Below are 18,597 nucleotides of genomic sequence, written 5' to 3'. Positions count from 1 at the left end.
AACCCTAATGTATAAAACCAATAAGATAAAAACTAAGAAGCAGCTCAATATTATTTACAATTTTAATGAAAACCCTCAAGTGTCACATAGGGTTTTCTATGAATTTCTTTGCACTGTAAATTATAAGATGACTTGTTCTGTGACATTATTTTACAGTAAATGTCCTGTTAGATTTATTACAGCTTTTCACTATATACAGTAACAGAACTTGCACCATTACAATTTCTATCTTTTTTTTTTTTTTTACAGTGTACAGACACACACACACACAAAAAAAACTTTAGTGTTCTGCGCAAAAAAGAAAGTCACACAGGTTTGTAAAGACATAAGAGTGAATAAATTATGACAGAATTTTCATTTTTGGTGAATTATTCCTTTAGGCAAGTTAAACAGAGACGTGAATATAAGAGCAGAATGAGACTAGCTGCTCTGGTGTAACGGATGACAGGTTACAGGAGAAGGTGATTTCAGAAAGCCCACTCGTTCTCTCTCCCTCCTTCTTCTCTTCTGACACATGGCATGGGGCTCCACAATTCCTGAAATCAATGACCCAATATGTTCAGGCACAGATAACAGATGATCAGAAGATAGACATAATGGTCCCCACGCAATTGGTGAATGTCCATCACCAGCGTGAATATTAGATGTGAATCAGATGGGGAAGGTGAGCAGGCTGAGAAGGAATCTCGTGGGAATGTCAATTGCCGTTAAAGTAACGACAATGTGGAAGACAAATGAAGGCAATATCTGGAAATGGAATTAAACTTGTATAAAACGTGGATATGGGAGAATCTGGACATTTATCAAGACTATTGCACCAGATGCGCCAAAGTTCTTATTGGGGAGCGAGAGGATAAAACTCCAGGAAATGGCACGCCCTGGATTCATTTGAGGGATAACTTCCTGACAGGAGGGGAGCCACTTAGTTTACCCTTTGAGTTTCTTCCTTTTTTACTCAACCAACAAGACAAGCAAGATTCAACCCCTTTTGTTTCTTTAAGGCACAATATTCCTTAAAATCCTCGGGTCTACAAAAGACTTGAGTTAAATCAATAAATTAAATAAATAAGCAGTGCACAAGCTAGAATGGAAATAAAATGCAAATAATATGAGAAAGAGAATAAGACTGAATTAAAATCTGCTTTTAATCTATATAAAAAATTTACAAATTATTTAACAATCATAAAAAAAATCTTTAAAAAAATCATATAATATTCTGTTATATTTTATATAATTTTTATAAAATCCCTCTCTTTTTTTTTTTTATTTTTTTTTTTTGCATTTTACTTTAGCTCTTATACACTTATACTTTAAACCCGGATGTTTACTATGAACATGTTGGCTCTTGTGAAAAATTGCTTGCAAAATTAAAATGCCTGCTAAATGAATAACTGTAAAATGCAAACCTTTGTAAACCAACATCGCTGACCCTCATGCACACCAACACTAACCAGCACTTAAAAAAACAGGAAATTTACTCTGGACCGAGCTGGTTTTTTCGTCACGGGAGTCATCAAAGAGCTCAGGGAACTGTATGATTTTAAAATAAGATCCTAAATCTTGTTTCCCCCCAGTGTTAAAATGGAATCTTGCCTCGTTCGCCCCTGCTCTTGAGATGAATGATGAGGGATTCCTGCTAGCCGCCTGAAATAGCATGGAACGCCTATTGATATTCATACCATAACGTTTCCCTACAAACCCTGAGTGGAAATTTAAGTCAGAGGTTCCGTGGTAATCGCCTCGGTTACTGGGCCAGGGCCATTTCCAGGCTCTGATTGTGAGTTTAGTTCCTGTTCTCACAGGTATCTCCCATCCCATTACAAGCTGTCGAGGTGGAAAATGAACATTTTCCCCCCAACAATACTTTTTTTCTGCCTGCAACACTTTCTTCGCCTATCTGGCAGCACAAAAAAGCCTTCACCTCAAATAATACAACAGCCTAAACCATTTTTGTCTTCGTTTCATTTCTGTGTTTTACACATTTGGGAAGAAATCCATCTACCTGACCATATTTCCAAATGCCTCAAAACATGAACGGCACCATTAAATAACGTGGTCAGTGTAATGTTCACTTCTTTTGAAAGTTTCAGGGCATTTGTGTGTGTATTCTGGGCTCCGTCACTATCTTTGTAAGTGATGGGATTTCTCATACAGCCATCATTAACACTATTTTATCACTTTACCAAAGGAACACATGATATTTGGCATTGCGGAGGAGGAGACAGACATGCAAAAGGCAAACGCTCAAATTCTGCATTCCCCTGGTGCCTACCCAGCATGCACCTGGACTCAGATGTCTTGGTAAATTTTATGTATAAACACAGCGAGCCTGTTATTCCACTATGAACGTGTGGATAATTGCCAAGACTATCTAATATTTATCTTAACACGTATCCTCACCCCCGCGACAGAAAAACAGGAAAGAGAGAACAGAATTCCAATGTATTAATGTGACATGATCGAGGGAGCTTTTAAAAGGCTCGTTATTACCGCCTCAAAACTTGGGGCTAATGACTTGTCTGCTCCAATGCTAAGGTTTCACGTAATTGTCTCTTAAACACAAATATGAACAGTGTCGTCTCATTATATCCGGCTGGAGTTCTTAAGTTTCAGGCCTGAATGAATTATTTCTCGCCTCTCATCATGACCGTCTTTCTGCACACCCCTGCGCACCAATCATAAGAAATAAGAGTACAAGTACGTACAAGCTATATTTCTTTTTTTTTCTTCTTTTTTTGTGTAGAAATATATTCTATTTGTTAAACACACTGAAGACCAGAGTAATTAAATATCATATTTAAAGACAAACACAGTATTATAGGAAGACAATTAGAGAGATTTTGGAAGGGGACACAAATAATACAGTTAAAATTGTACTTGTATGGATACACAGAGCAAAGCCTTACTACTATTAGTGTAGCAGGGAAACCGTGTCAAATTAGACAACTTCAAGCTCAGGGTTGCCAGGTTTTCACAACAAAACCCGCCCAACTTCTACTCAAAACTAGCCCAAAACTAAGTGGTGTTTCGAGGTGGATCCCCCAGTAAAAATTGCATTCCGGGTGGGAAATACATGTTTTTTGACAAGGTTCCCCTGGTAAAGTTTGCATTGCAGGGGCTAGATATCATGTTATTGGGGTCGCTTCAACCCACGGACATGAAAAAGAAAAACCAGCAGCAACCGTGTTAAAGTACCCCAATTCCACGGGCAAACCACAAAATTTGTGACAAATTAGCTTGTTTATTGAAGATGCAGAACAAGCAGTGCATTACAATAGTCCAGTCTAGAGGTCATGAATGCATGAACTAGCTTTTCTGCATCAGAAACAGGTAACGTGTTTTGTAGCTTGGCAAAGTTTCTAAGATGGAAGAATAAGCAATAAGCAATATGTCTGTCTTATCTGAATTTCACAGGAGAAAATTGTTGGTCATCAAATCTAAAAAAATTGAACACACTCTAGCTTAGAACATTTTAGAAATTTAATCTGGTCTTGTTGAAATATATTGTTGAATATCATCAGCATAACAGTCCCGTATTTTCTAATAATATTACCAAGAGGCAACATGTATATTAAAATTACCAGAGGACTTAGGATAGATCATTGTGGCACTCCATACTTTGCTGGAGATAACTGAGATAAATAAACAAAGTGGTAGCGATCGGACAGGTAGGCTCTAAACCATCTTAAAGCTTGCCCTTCAATACCCATATAGTTTTGTCATCGATCTATCAGTATGTCATAATCTATAGTGTCGAACGCAGCACTAAGATCAAGTAAAACTACTAAAAAGTAATTTGTAATTTTAACAAATGCAGTTTCTGTGCTATGGTGGGGCCTGAAACCTGACTGAAATAATTCATAGAGATAAAAAAATATAAAAAGAAGGAGCACAATTGAGCAGACACAAATTTTCTAAAATTTTAGCCATCAATGGAAGATTTCAAATGGGTCTGTAATTTGCCAGTTCACTAGGATCTAGTTGTGGTTTCTTAATAAGAAGCTTAATAACCGCCAGCTTGAATCTGACCTAGGGATAACGATGAGTTATTAATATTGAGAAATGGTTCTTCTGCTACTAGTAACATCTCTTCCAGTAATTTAGTAGGTAAAGGATCTAGGCATGTAGTTGGTTTAGATGCAGTGATAAGTTTATAAGTTTAGCCTTTCCTGTCTTATAGTTATAAAGCACTGAAGTTTTTCTTTGGATACGATGAATGAAGCTGAAGTACTAGACCCTGTAGAATCTACAATTGTTAAGTGCTGTCAAACAATTAATCATGATTAATCGCATCCAAAATAAAAGTTTTTGTTTGCAGAACTTATGTGTGTACAAGAATAATATATGTTTATACATATATTCTGTAAACAAAAACATTTATTTTGGATATCATTAATCACAGGTCCTAGATCTGCTTCTCCATGGCCTCCAGCTCACCGAGTTCAGCTTGAACATGTCCTCACCTACACTCAAAGGTAGACACTGAATAAAAACAGTGAATAAAACAATGGTAATGTGTGTGAATAGAGTCAGAAATGTAAGCGAGTTTAGAATGAGATTCCAAACAACTGATAAAAACATCACAATAATCCACTAGTAATCCACAAATCCAGTGAAGGTGAAAACCTGTGTCTTTATAATAAATAAATTATGCATAATCCAAAATATCATGTCCAGCAGTGAAACATCCATCCCCTGTTGTCCTCTCATATCAAAATACTGACATATTTGTATAGAACTTTTTTCACTTGTAAATGGTGCTTGATCCGTGGTATTTCTCTCCTGATTCGTGTGACAAGCCAACTTCTTCAATGCAGATAGCAATATTATGGATAGAGGACTTTTAGCTGAAAGCAATGGCTAAAACAACAGGTTGAAGTTAAAACATCTTAACAAAGGATTTGTACTTTTTTTGATTGGCTGACAATATGTGGATCACTTGTGGATTATTGTAATGTTTTAATCAGCTGTTTATTTTTTTATTATTTATTTATTGAACTCTTATTCTGACGCCACCCAATCACTGCAGAGGGCCTACTGTTGAGCAAGTGATGTAATGCTAATTTAAAGTTTTCAGGAAATAATTAGGAGTTCCTGAGAGGAGTTCCTATTCATGAGAATAGGATAAATTAATGTAAAATGTGCAAAATGTACAGTATAGAACCAAGAAGTGCCAATAATTTGACTTATTATCTCCAATAACCTCATCAAGAAACATGGTCGTGTCACCGTACAGACCTTATTTCTACAAGGGAATGAAACAGTCAAGCCTATGATGACTCTTTGCAACACAGAGGCAAGATTGTAATGGATAATTGGCAACACAAAGACTAATCAAGCACGGGTGATTGCCTGTTTTTTAAAATTCTCTTCCAGTCCTTGTATCAATTTGCAACTAAATGGAAAAGGCCCGTGCATTGGAATCAGCAATGTGGAAAGCATTCTCTCCTTCTGCCTCTCTTTATCGCTCTCTCTTTCTGTCTTTCTCTATGGGTCAGCGGCAATCGCGAGTCCAGGTCTGGTTCCAGCGTGGGGACTGAGGGGGGGTAGTGTATAAAAATATAAAAGGCCTTGCGCTTTGATTCCTGCGAGGACCAGTCAAGAATAATAATGCATTACACCCCACAACCCTGCAAAAGATGCTGGAAGTATAGCCACACGTCTCAGTGTCCCACTGGAGGCTTTGAAGACTCCCGCTCAGTGTAATAGTGCCCTCTATGGATGCTATTATTGAATGCAATCAAATGGGAAACGAACAATCCCATGAACTCTGACACCAGAAACACAGTGGAACAGACTGTGATATATATTGCATACAGAAACTAATTAAACAGACTACAGACCTCAAGGACTGATGGAGCTGCAGAAAGAGAAGAAGAAAGTTTGTCCAGAGCATCAGCACAGGTGTTTGATGTCACGGCAGCTGGTGGGGTGGGTCCACCTGTCTCTGCACCCCCCACCTTCTCTGCTGTCTCCATGGTGACAGATGGAGTCCAGAGGTTCTGATGTATTCTCACCGCTCCTCCCTGCGGTCTGTCCCTTCGGTCCATTCTGGCCTGCTCATTCGGACTCTTCACAGTAGCACGGGTTAACTGCTTACAGAGAGGGTCAGGACCGAATGAATGGCAACAAAAACCCTCACGTGAGCTATTAAGAAGCGTAAAATTGATTTGTAGTCACAAATAGCCGAAGGAAGTGAAATCCTTGAAATCGAACCGTTTTAAAATGGTAAAGTCAAACACGATGGTCAATAGACATCACAGAAAAGGGGATTTTTTAAAAGAACAGATCAACCACAAATAAATATTACGTTCGTCCAATCTCTGAAATCATTTCTGTAATATCGGAATTGTTTCAGAGTAAATTGTGATTTTTAAATTGAGAGATTTCATGGGATACAAAATCAAAATTCAGATTTCAAATGTAAACTCATTTTTATGAGCCACAGTATCGTCATTTGTTGTATACTTCTACTATTTTACTACATGTCAACTATCTCACTTATTTATAGTTTTTGCTAAATTTAAAATGTGTTAGAAATTATCTTATGCTCCCCAAGGATTGAGGTTTTTTTTGCACAAAACTACAGTAAAAACATTTTTGTCAAATCTGAATTAAAAATAACTTTTCTATTTTAATATATTAAAAGATGTAATTTCTTCTTGTAATGGTGAAGCTGCCATTACTCCAGTCTGCTATTATCAATGTTTAAAATGTGTAATTATTAACTAATTATTTTGTGGAATATAGGATATACTGTATTTTTTTCTTTCAGGATTCTTTCATGATTTGAAAGTTAGATTAACAAGTTAAAAGTTAGGAATATTTCATGCAGCCTTGCTGAGTAAACGTATTAAGTTCTCTCTCTCTCTCTCTCGCTCTCAAAAAAAAAATAAAAAATTGTACTGACCCCAAACCTTTGAACGGTAAATGTTTAAAACATTTCACTCTTTACTTTATATACTTTACATTTCACTCTTTACTTTATATACTTTTCCATTGTTTTTAAGAACTCTTTAACCGTTTGTTCCCCACTATTGTCTGTATTGTCAATATCCTGGAATGTGTAATATCTGAGACAATGTTGATCCCTAAATAAAACTAAATAAACTCCAATAACTTTTTATGAAAGAGCTATGAAAGAGCAACCTAGGAGTAAGAATCCAACTGAACAAGCAAAAAAACCTTAATAATGTGTGTTTGCTCTTTTCTGTGTGTTAGTATATTCAAAAAAAGACAACAGTCAGTGTATCCGAGGTCTGTGTTCTCCCGGGGTTAATATGTGTGTGTTTTACTCTGCAGTACGTTCTACTCCCTCTACACTCCACAAGTTGATATGAGATGGTTCCCGTATTTCTCATCCTGTGGGTGACTGGTCACAGTTCCAGTAAATGACTAAGCCATGAGTATGGATGTGTCCTAGAGGACCTAATGATGTTAATTTGTTGAACTGCAAACAGTACCGTGGGTTAATTTTAACCGATGGCGTTCATGTCGACTAATACCACGCATGTGAGGGAGGGTGTTCAACAGCAGCCAAATGAACATCAATGACTACTGCCTCTGTGGGGAGAAAACAAGCACCGACACAGGAGGCAATATAAAGCCCTTAATAAACACCAAAATAAATAAATAAATAACTAGACAACTCTAAAGGGTCCATGAGACCTACATCTGTCTCATTTCCTGCCAGGAAGTATCTCAGTTCAGCCCTGTTCCAGTTTTTTTGTGTACGTGTTTCAAGCGCGCACTCGTTTCCTGTACGTCTGAGTTATTTCTAAGGGGTGATCTTCCGCAACAGCCACAAAACTGCATCGTTTCGCCTCGCGTCCATCAACACAGCTCCCGCTGGATCCACAATGGCACATTAAGCAATCCTCACCCGTCCCATAAAATAGACATACTGCAGCCCTGGCTGCAACAGTAGACACTTTCTTCATAAGCACTGTGGGTTTGCAGCCAAAAGCAGAATACCCTCAACCCCTTTATGACGATAAAACCATATAGTCAGCCATTTTGGATAAAATGGACTGACGATTCTCGGGCATGGACTGATTCAGGCAGCTTGAAGTCTCCCGCTGTGCAAAATGACAGCCTGCGAGACTCAGAATGACCACTGGCCCTGGCAGTAGGGCCATATCACCATGACAACAGTCAGAGGCATTGCAAGGCATGATGGGAGGTCAGCAACAGACTTCTTCCCAGGGGTCCAGAGAAACAGTTGGAGACCAGGCTTTCACGTACCACACGGCAAAAATAATCCTGTAAAATCTAGACTTGAAAATGCATTTTCAAGGGTTCTTTGTTTTCAGCCAATTATGCATAGATTTGAACACTGCAATTAACTTACACCACAAGACCAAATGTATATGGACACATGAACATCCATATGTAATGTTAAACATTTAATTGGTCTAATAACTATCAAAATCGTATTATTTTTATTAATATACATTTTTTATCACTTAATTTTTCAATGCGGAAGCCTATGGGTGAGATTTCCGGTTCATTAAAAATGAGAATAAATCAGTGTTCATGATGAAGATAATACATAATAATTAGGGCCTCATTTTGGCGGATCCCCCTCCTTCAGAGGCGGAGTTTCCGTATGGCAGACAGATATGTGCCGTGAAAAATTAACCAAAATTCATATCTCTATTATAATTCGTTATTATTAATTTAAATCCGAGTTAATATAAATATTTAACCAATGATAAGTATTTAAAAGAGCTTGTCAGTAAAACTTATTTACGCCATTGGATCCTCAAGCTCTCGCGAAACCTCGTCACTTCACGCAACTCCATTCAGATTAATGCGCGCGCACAGCCTGGAGGATCTCCTCTTATTTGCAAAGCAAGGGTAAACAAATAAATAGTACATCATTTTTTGAATAGTACAGCGTTTTCTTTACTCAAACACTATGTCTGTAAAGGCTAATGTCTTTGTGTGTTTGAAGACTGGAGAAGTACTTTTTTTGCCATCTAGCTAATATACTTTTGTACGTTTTGAATATCCTGTGCATAAGCACTTTATCGTTTTTATCATGAGACATTGGCCAAGTTTACTAAACAACAAGAAAAACTAAGCGCCCATATAGCAACAATAAACGTTATATAGCCTGTAAAAGGTGATGATAGCATAGGCTATAATCTCCTCATTCGCCGGCCAAAGACCTTGTTAACTCCATTTGAGCTTGTTTTTCATATAGCCTAAAGTTAATTTATTGTTAACACAAACATTGACGACGCAATTTTGTTTAATAATAATAATATGGACTGATAATAATAATATGGTAAGACACACCAATTTGCAATATCATGTAGCATTTGGACCAATCAGGCACACAACTATTTGTTTTATTTAAATCTAATGCCCCCTCATCTAACCAAAGGGTCTATGGACCCTTCCCCAAAATGCAACTATCACCACAAAAAGGCAGAACAGGCCTCTGGTTCTATAGCAAATAAAGGCAAACTTTCTGATAACACTAGGACACCAAAAATGTGGCAAAGCAACTCTTAACACAAGTCTCTCAAAAACAGAAACATAATGCACATAAAAAGGACCCTTCTCTAATTAATTCATAGAAAAACCTTGCCTCCAAAACGTACCATTCCTCACTGGCTCACTCAAATCCTGAGGGTGTGACATCATCACCCTATACAGATCACTGATCACCAGATCAGGGCGGTTCTTTTAGATTCAGGAATTCCAGGAGAAGATGCTGAGCTAAGAGCCTTAAAAAAACACCCTAAGCTTGCGCCTTTGGCCTTGACTTTCCATTCATCAAGATCCTCTGATTCAAACTGGTCTTTCTCATCAACTCACTTCAGCAGAGACCAACTAGAGCCCCAAAGTGCATCAGGACTCTTTTTCAAACAGGCGAGACGTGCAAGTATCAAACTTAGCCTTATTAATTGATACATCAAGTATCCTATGCACTAAGAAAGTGATGTTTCCTTCAGGCTGTAGATCTGCTGAATATCAAATTGCATGATAGCTTCATGTCTTTATTTCTCTTCTCTTTCCTGCTTAAGCTTTAACCCTTTTTCCTATGCCCACTGTATGCATGTGTGTATGTTAGACTAGTTTAAGTGTTTATGTCGTTAATAAAGTCTGACTTGTATCCCACTTGAGGTTGTTCATTGTTTGCTCATAAATGAAGTCCCTATTCATGCAGATTTTTGCTACATGCTCTGAGTAGTATTGTACAGGAACCAGGAACTTAACCAGGAAATAAACATTCTTAGAATTGACAGACAGTTGACACTGAGAGGTCAAGTAATACTTACAGTGGATCTAAATATTTATAAAATATGAAATATGAATAATCAATAAAAACTAGTTATGATTAATTATTAATATTTCCCCTTTGAGCTGATTCGCTACAAATCAATAGCAAAACAAACTGTTTTGTACAGCTAAAAATAGCCCGATGTGGATGAGACCGGAAGCCAAATGTCACAGATTGCCAGGAGAAGACAAAATTAGATCCTTGTGCAGTTTAATTAAATTTAAACAATAATCCAGAACAAAGCAAAAACCTGGCAAAAGGTAAATGCAAAACACAGGTTAACAGAAAATACAACGTAACAGGTTCAATACTGCAGCGACAAAAGACAGAGTGAGCATGGTATAGGTAGTGATGGGACAATGAGTAAATAACCTACAGGTGATGAAAATCAAAACGGAAAGGACTAGGCAAAGGTCTATGGGAAATTGAGTTTATAGCATGTAACAGTGAGATGGGGAGAGTGCAATCAAGTGGCCAGCCCAGGGCCAGACAATGCGACACTACCTCTCCTCTAAGGAGCTGATATTAGACACTCCACCAGAAATCACAAAAGTTCAGGAGGGAGATGGAAAAGAGGCGGATCAGGGGGAAGGAGGAGAACCAGACCCATGTAGCAGAAGAGGACCTGGAGACAGGAGGAGAACCAGACCCATGTAGCAGAAGAGGACCTGGAGACAGAGGTAGAAAAGGGTACCAGGGTGGAACCGGCAGAGCAGGAGGCCAGGGCAGGGCATAAGCCCTCTAGGGCAGAATTGACGGCAAGGATAAATCTAATAAAGGCGGCAGGCCAAGGAGCTAGGTTGGCGCTGGGATGGCTTCTGGGCCGATAACGGGCTCTAAAGTGGACTCGGAGGGCTCCCAGACTGGAGTAGACTTTGGAGTGGACTGTAAATGCTCCCGTACTGGAGCAGGCTCTGGAGTAGACTCTGAATGCTCCTGAACTGTACCAGGCTCTGGAGGGGACTCTGAAGACTCCTGTACTAGAGCAGATTCTGGAGTGGACTCTGAATGCTCCTGGACTGGACCAGGCTCTGGAGGGGACTCTGAAGACTCCTGTACTAGAGCAGATTCTGGAGTGGACTCTGAATGCTCCTGGACTGGACCAGGCTCTGGAGGGGACTCTGAAGACTCCTGTACTAGAGCAGATTCTGGAGTGGACTCTGAATGCTCCTGGACTGGACCAGGCTCTGGAGGGGACTCTGAAGACTCCTGTACTAGGGCAGATTCTGGAGCGGACTCTGAATGCTCCTGGACTGGACCAGGCTCTGGAGGGGACTCTGAAGACTCCTGTACTAGGGCAGATTCTGGAGTGGACTCTGAATGCTCCTGGACTGGACCAGGCTCTGGAGGGGACTCTGAAGACTCCTGTACTAGGGCAGATTCTGGAGTGGACTCTGAATGCTCCTGGACTGGACCAGGCTCTGGAGGGGACTCTGAAGACTCCTGTACTAGGGCAGATTCTGGAGTGGACTCTGAATGCTCCTGGACTGGACCAGGCTCTGGAGGGGACTCTGAAGACTCCTGTACTAGAGCAGATTCTGGAGTGGACTCTGAATGCTCCTGGACTGGACCAGGCTCTGGAGGGGACTCTGAAGACTCCTGTACTAGGGCAGATTCTGGAGTGGACTCTGAATGCTCCTGGACTGGACCAGGCTCTGGAGGGGACTCTGAAGACTCCTGTACTAGGGCAGATTCTGGAGTGGACTCTGAATGCTCCTGGACTGGACCAGGCTCTGGAGGGGACTCTGAAGACTCCTGTACTAGAGCAGATTCTGGAGTAGACTCTAAAGACTCCTGGACTGGACCAGGCTCTGGAGGGGACTCTGAAGCAGCCCATGCCCGCAGAACAGCCCAGAGGCTAGAGGCAAAGACGGCCATCTTGATTGTGGCAGCAGCAGTTAAATGGGCAGATCTGTAATGATGTCTGAGACCACCAGAGTCAAGTCCTCCAAGACCGCAAGATTCCGTCTCAGTGGGAATTGGAAGGACAGGGCTGGTGGAAAAATCCCTGCGGAAGGGTTCTAGATTGCCTGGTTTAGCCCAATATATTTTTAGTTAGCCTAAAGGATTAATGTGGGGGAATTTTAACATTTTGCAATTGTATTAAGCTTTTTTTCCAAATGCTTTGGAAAATATTAAAAATACTTTTATAAATCTAAATCGTTAAGTTTCTCCACAACCTTTAGGCCTACTTTTAATGTCAATAGTTCAGTCATTCTGTTGACACACCGTTCTCACACAATAAACCTATCTGATTTCGAAAAAGCAAATGATGCTATAATTACAAAGCCTGAAGGACACGTTGTCAAGATCGTTGTCTCTCTTTTTTCCTACTCTTCTCTCTGTGGAATGAGTCAGGGGGACTCTCCATCATCAGTGAGTGTGTAATGAATCTATAGAGACATGTTTGGGCAAATAATTGAACCGTTATCATTCACGACTTAATTACACGCTCGGGGAATATGAAGTCATTGTGAGCGCCAGCCAGCACAACTTGATAAATTCAACCAAAAAACTCAGTCATCATTTACTCAACCTCACATTGTTCCAACTGTATTTAATCTCTGGAATACAAAAGGTGCAGTTTTGGAGAATATTCTGGTCACTGTTGTCAAAGTGAAACACTTTATAGGGCCATTTACACAGCAGCCCTTTTAAAGTAGAATATCCATACAGTGTTTTAACAGCCAAACACGTCTGTCTAATGCATGTTTAAATAAAAAAAACAACAGTAAAGTAGTGCAGTAAATGCATTCTGTTTGAACTCTTAAAAGTATCATAAAACGTTTCTTGTATGCTGTATATTACGGGTCTTCTGAAGTCAAATTATTTTTGAAAGGAGACAAGTCACTGTGTAGGTAGGCTAAATCTTGGCATCCGTGAGGGGAAATATAACAATGTCCAATTCATGGACGTCACTTTTGAGTCTATTTTTTTTGAGTAAACCAGCTAATCCAGTTTATAAAACTGGTCCGAATGATTCGTTCAAGAATCAAACTGATTTAGTTCTGGAGTTCAAAAAACGCACTCGATTTTGATTTTAACAGCTTTCTGGAAGGGGAGATTATCAGTAACCTATAGAAATTACATGATTCAAAATTTCTTCTCAAAAGCAATATTGAATGGAGAGTGAGTGAAAGAGAGATGATCAGTAAATTAAATACGTTCATGCTTTCTGAACATTACAAATACTCTGCAATATCATTGTCAGGTCAGCTAGCCTGTGAGTTTGTTTCAGGTGAGCGCTGGTGGGGTGGGACTGCTATAGCATGACGCTAATCAGCGGCTGGCAGCACTGGCCAAACGGGTGGTCGGGGTCTGGCACGGCGGTACCCCAGGACTGTGGCGCTGGGTTTGAAGTTTAATGATGCCAGCTGCCGGCTCTGCCAGCCTGGAGGCACTAACGATCTGGCGGTGCCAGCACAGAGGCACCTGGACGCTCGGCACGCCACAGCACGGACGGGGAGGTGGGGATACCACGAGCCCATGATGGGGCCGTGTGCCGCGGAGGGGCTCGAGCGCTCTTTGAAGAGTAACCACTCCCCCCCCCCCCATTTCCATATTTCATTACACGCAGCTGAGCGACAGAGCCCCAGCCAGATGTTCTATTTTGAGCTATTTAAATTTTGACCTGCTTTTCCTGCTTCTGTTCGTGTAGAAGAAGAAATAAAAGATGGAGGGGTTTCAATCAACAACAACAGCACATGCCAAGTTAGTCGGAAAGATGCTGGTGTGGATTATTACACCTTTTTTTCTCCACACAATCAGTTGATTTTAATCTGGGAAAAAACTGACAAAGCACAGAAAAATTTAACCCTGTTTAACTTGTCAGTCTGCTCAGGCATCTGTGGAGAAGATACCACACACACACACACACACACACACACACATCTTACTGCACAGAGCTATTCACCGAAATTGCTTGATAAATGTGTTTGTTCACTCATGCCCTCATATTTTAATTAGTTTATTGAGTTTTTGTTTATTCACATTCAGTTTTAAACCTGTTTAGTTTGCTGCTCACCCGCACCTTCATGAATCATTGAACAGCATATTTTATCAGTAATCAAGGTTATTAGCCCAGAGTAGATTTTTATTCCTCAGAGTTCGCTCTTTCATAGCTCCAGAGACTTATTGGAGCTCTAAATTAGGCAGCAATTGTGTCTCAGACTTTTATACTAAAATCTCTTAGGAGAAATAAAAATAGACAAAAGGTAAGAGAACTCAGCTATAAAATAAATTTGCTCAAATAATTTGGAGTTAAATGAGAAATGTTTGACTTCATAGTGTAATCTGACCGGCAGAAATTAACTGTTTATATATATATAAACATATTAAGATATGAAGTATATATATATATATATATATATATATATATATATATATATATATATATATATATATATATATATATATATATACTTCATATCTTAAATCGTAAACAAAAGTTTTTGGAGTGAATGCAAAATCATTTAAATATAACTCCTTCCTTCCCATTCATATTGTTTTCCATCACCACATCTGCTAAGGGGCGCCATCCTTAATCAGTTATCTGCTCTTAAATATGAGGTCCAATACATTTCTGTTGAGTCTCTAAATAAAATCAATCAGGTATGTTTCTAAGGAACAACAAACCACCATTATCATTAAACCACTGCAATCGAAGTAACAGTGTTCACTGATTAATTACATGTGTCATTTCCCATAACAGTTATTAATGGTTTTTATGTAGCATTATACACATGATTATTATTGATTATTAAAATATTCCTAATGCAATTTTAATTATAGTTTAATCATTATTTAATTATATCATTGAGTCAGACAGAAAAGTAAAATATAAAAGAGTTCTGCATATCAGTTATCAGACACTTGAAAACATTGAGGCTGTTTAAACAAAAACTTTGTTTGATCTCTAGTTACGAAAACTCAGACTCTTTTTTTACTGTGCACTGATTTAGTTCAGCTCGCTCCTAATGCCTTCACACACACACACACACACACACACACACTGAACTCTGATATCATTCTCAGGCTAATGTCTGCAGGCTAATGTACTGCACCATCTCACAGCTATTAATATGGATTTGATCCTGAGATCACGCAGCACCCAATACAGCTCTAAACCGCAGGAGCACGGCTGACCTTTGTAGGAGTGTGCGAGCGACAGAAGGAGGGTGCAACGAGAATCTCATTTCCACAAAATACTGTTGTCTACACCCAGCATAAAAGTGCTGTCCTTTAAAATACGACAGCAGACAAGCTATCCCAGCATTTTCTAATATGTCTGATGAATAATATCTTCCCAATGCATGATCTAGACACACACATAGGTGGAATACAGTGTGCCTGAAGCAGAGATAGCTGCTGTCAACACTTGAGGCCATCCATCACTGTAACCCAATCAACTTTAAGTGCTCGCTTTAATCCAATCAGTCACAAGCACACTCAGCTCATAATCCAATCGAAACAGGGACATTCCCAGACGACAATCTACTCCACCTGTCAGCACCACTGAGCTTGTGTCAGGCAAGGCTTCTGATTGGCCTTAGTCACCTAAAGCTATTGGACAGCAGGCTAGGTCAAGAGAGGTCATGTCAAAAATAACGACATCAAATAAAATTCAAACTCCCAGTGAGATAAACTACAATAGAAAAAATATTTAAAGAAATATTTCCCTATACATACATAAATATACATACATTACCATCTAATAAGTCCTATATCATTGTATTAGAGTATCGTATAGACATGGGAGCTGGTTATTTTGACTCAAACTGAACGTCACACATGTTAGTCCCTGATATTTCCAGGTCTTCCATGATGAAACTCTGATATTGGTTCATGCAGTCGTTTTCTACTAAAGCCCTGATGTGATGAATGTATAAATAAATCAGTTTTGTTCTGGTTAAATTATAAATATTGTGCCAATCATCAGAACATTGTTGAAGAACTTGCCCCAAGACTCTCTTGTGTTAAAATGACAAAACCCAATTAAATGTCTCTTTAAGTAACAGCTGTTTTAACATCCCTGAAGTAAAAGGAAATTGTGTCGATTAAATTACTTTTTGAACCATTTGGGTTTGTTATAGTTCACATTAACTCTCTAAAAATTTAGAGAAACCTAAATGTTTTCCAGTGCTGTGAGGAATAAATATAGTTGAAAGCTATAGTATGCCTTGATTAAATGCACATCTATGAGATAATGACACTGTTTCACAACTAACTTTGGGTAAACAGTTGATGTCGATGTTAGCTTAATGAACTGCAAGCTCGAGAACATTTGGTGGATACAAAGACGACTAAACCTTGCTATTTGATCAGTCAGATAAAAAAAAAAATGATATCAACTTCAGCTACACTTATAGCTGATGTTTATTCTAAGATAACATGCCAGGCAATATAATAAAATCTTGTGTGAGCTGAGAAAACCAAAGCAAATACGCCACGTTTTCTGGTGTTTACCAAGAAATCCTCCCATCTCTCATCAAGACAATCAGAGTCAACTCGCCCTAAGCTCAATAAATACAGAAGAACAGACTAATATAAAAAGTTAAGGAAGAAAACGGCATAAAACTGCGGCCCAAACCGAAGAAAACACACCGTGCAGCTGATCACTGATTTTAATACCTAAATTATTCTAAGAGTACACCTTTAAATTATTGAATATTAATAGTGTATAAAATATGATTTAAGATATGAAGTAAAGCTTTATTTTTTTCACTTACGTACTCTAGATATATGTTTGCAGTGTCTGTGGGTAAAATGTGTTGTAAAAGACATTTTATGACATTACTGTCTGAGCAGTAAATAATAATGAGGATTTTGCACTCTCTAAAGAAAATGTATAGGATGCTTACCTGTGCAAAATGAAATACTATATTGTTTTGGGTGGTTGCTTAAAGGTCCAAGTTGATGTCAAAGTTGATATTCTGCTCTGTGGTTCTGGTTCTTCTTCAGTCTATAAGTGTTGACAAGTTTGATTGCATAGAAAAGTATCAGCATTCGTCTTTCCAACAAAACTACATGGACAATCACAAAACTAATCATATCAGTCGTCACAAAGTACATCTCAAAAGTAAATAAATCTCAACAGATGGGAAATTTGCAAACTGAATGACTTATTTCCCATTTAATGTACAGTAAGGGAGCCCTGTACACACCTGTTATTTTGGTTCCTTTAAATGTCATCCATTTCCAGAAATCACAAATTGCAGACATCACTTCTGATGACAGAGTCCAGTGTGTGTGTGTGACCAAGAAAAACATTTAAAGAGAGGTTTAGACAGAGCTAATAATTCTCTCTCTCTCAGTGTGTGTGACTCTGTCTGTTTCAGACCACGCTGATCCCTCGTCTGACCTGCAGTAGATCTTCTTCAGCACACTGACACTTTCTCCCCTCACCCACTCATTATATTCTACCTGCAGTTCGATCTGACACAAAGGCCCGTGTCCACAGGTCAGAGGTCAGGAAGATGGATGACTGATTTGTGAGAGTGACCCCTGGGGTGACGGACAGCCTGATCCACCAAACATAAGTCTGTTTTAAAGCCAGCGTAACAGAATACTACACTGCTGTCACTCAACTGTGACCAATCATGTCTCCGCAGGAAGTAGATACAGGAATAGCAATGGAATGAAATATACCTTTGCAGACCTCCTTTACGTGTTTTCAATCGCACACTCAGAAATACAGTTGAAATCTTTGTTCATTCTGATTCTGAGGAGCAAGTAACTGAATCATTTACTTTCTTTGACAATGTTCCTGCTAATGAGGGCTTGACCTTTTTCTCCAAGTTCGCCAAAACTTCTAAAGTAATCTCAATTAATCACAATTTACAACACATTACTTGACAGATATCCCACTTAAGGTGTCTTTATTAGTCTGTTGGTGAATTCAAGTCCTCCTGGGAAGACTTGACAAGTTGTAGTTATGACATTAGGTGCATTCAAGTAACTTTGGTCAAATGTAACTTTTCTACTGTTTCTTTATTTACCCTACACCTACAAAATGAATACATGACAAAAAATGTATAATTTTTGTTAGTTTTTAACAAATTTACCATCAATACAGATGCTACATATCTATAGTCTTTGGCTGCATCCATTGCATACAACATGTTTTCTCACTGATATGCTCCTAACTCGAAACTCTCCCAATCGTAATAATGAGTTTATTATGGTGTTAATACAGAAATATGATCTATCCCACAGGACTTGAATGCATCATAATTATCTTATCTTTAGTCTCTGTAAACAAAAAAATTCGAGGGAGCAGCCCGCATTTTTTAGCCAATCAGGAA

General features: G+C 38.9%; 1 long non-coding RNA gene across 1 annotated transcript; it reads right to left on the bottom strand.

Moving 5' to 3' along the window:
• Window positions 1-298: 298 nt before the first annotated feature.
• On the bottom strand, window positions 299-17,646 carry LOC113047631 (uncharacterized). Its single transcript, XR_003276326.1, has 3 exons — window positions 17,458-17,646; window positions 17,155-17,255; window positions 299-536 (listed from the first exon to the last, which is right to left on the bottom strand). It is a non-coding gene; the product is annotated as an uncharacterized LOC113047631 (long non-coding RNA).
• Between the last annotated feature and the right edge of the window lie 951 nt (window positions 17,647-18,597).

The sequence above is a fragment of the Carassius auratus genome, chromosome 28 (assembly GCF_003368295.1).
Source record: "Carassius auratus strain Wakin chromosome 28, ASM336829v1, whole genome shotgun sequence".
Taxonomy (NCBI): domain Eukaryota; kingdom Metazoa; phylum Chordata; class Actinopteri; order Cypriniformes; family Cyprinidae; genus Carassius; species Carassius auratus.
The sequence above is the reverse complement of the archived record's forward strand: the minus strand, read 5'-3'. Positions and strand labels throughout refer to the sequence as shown.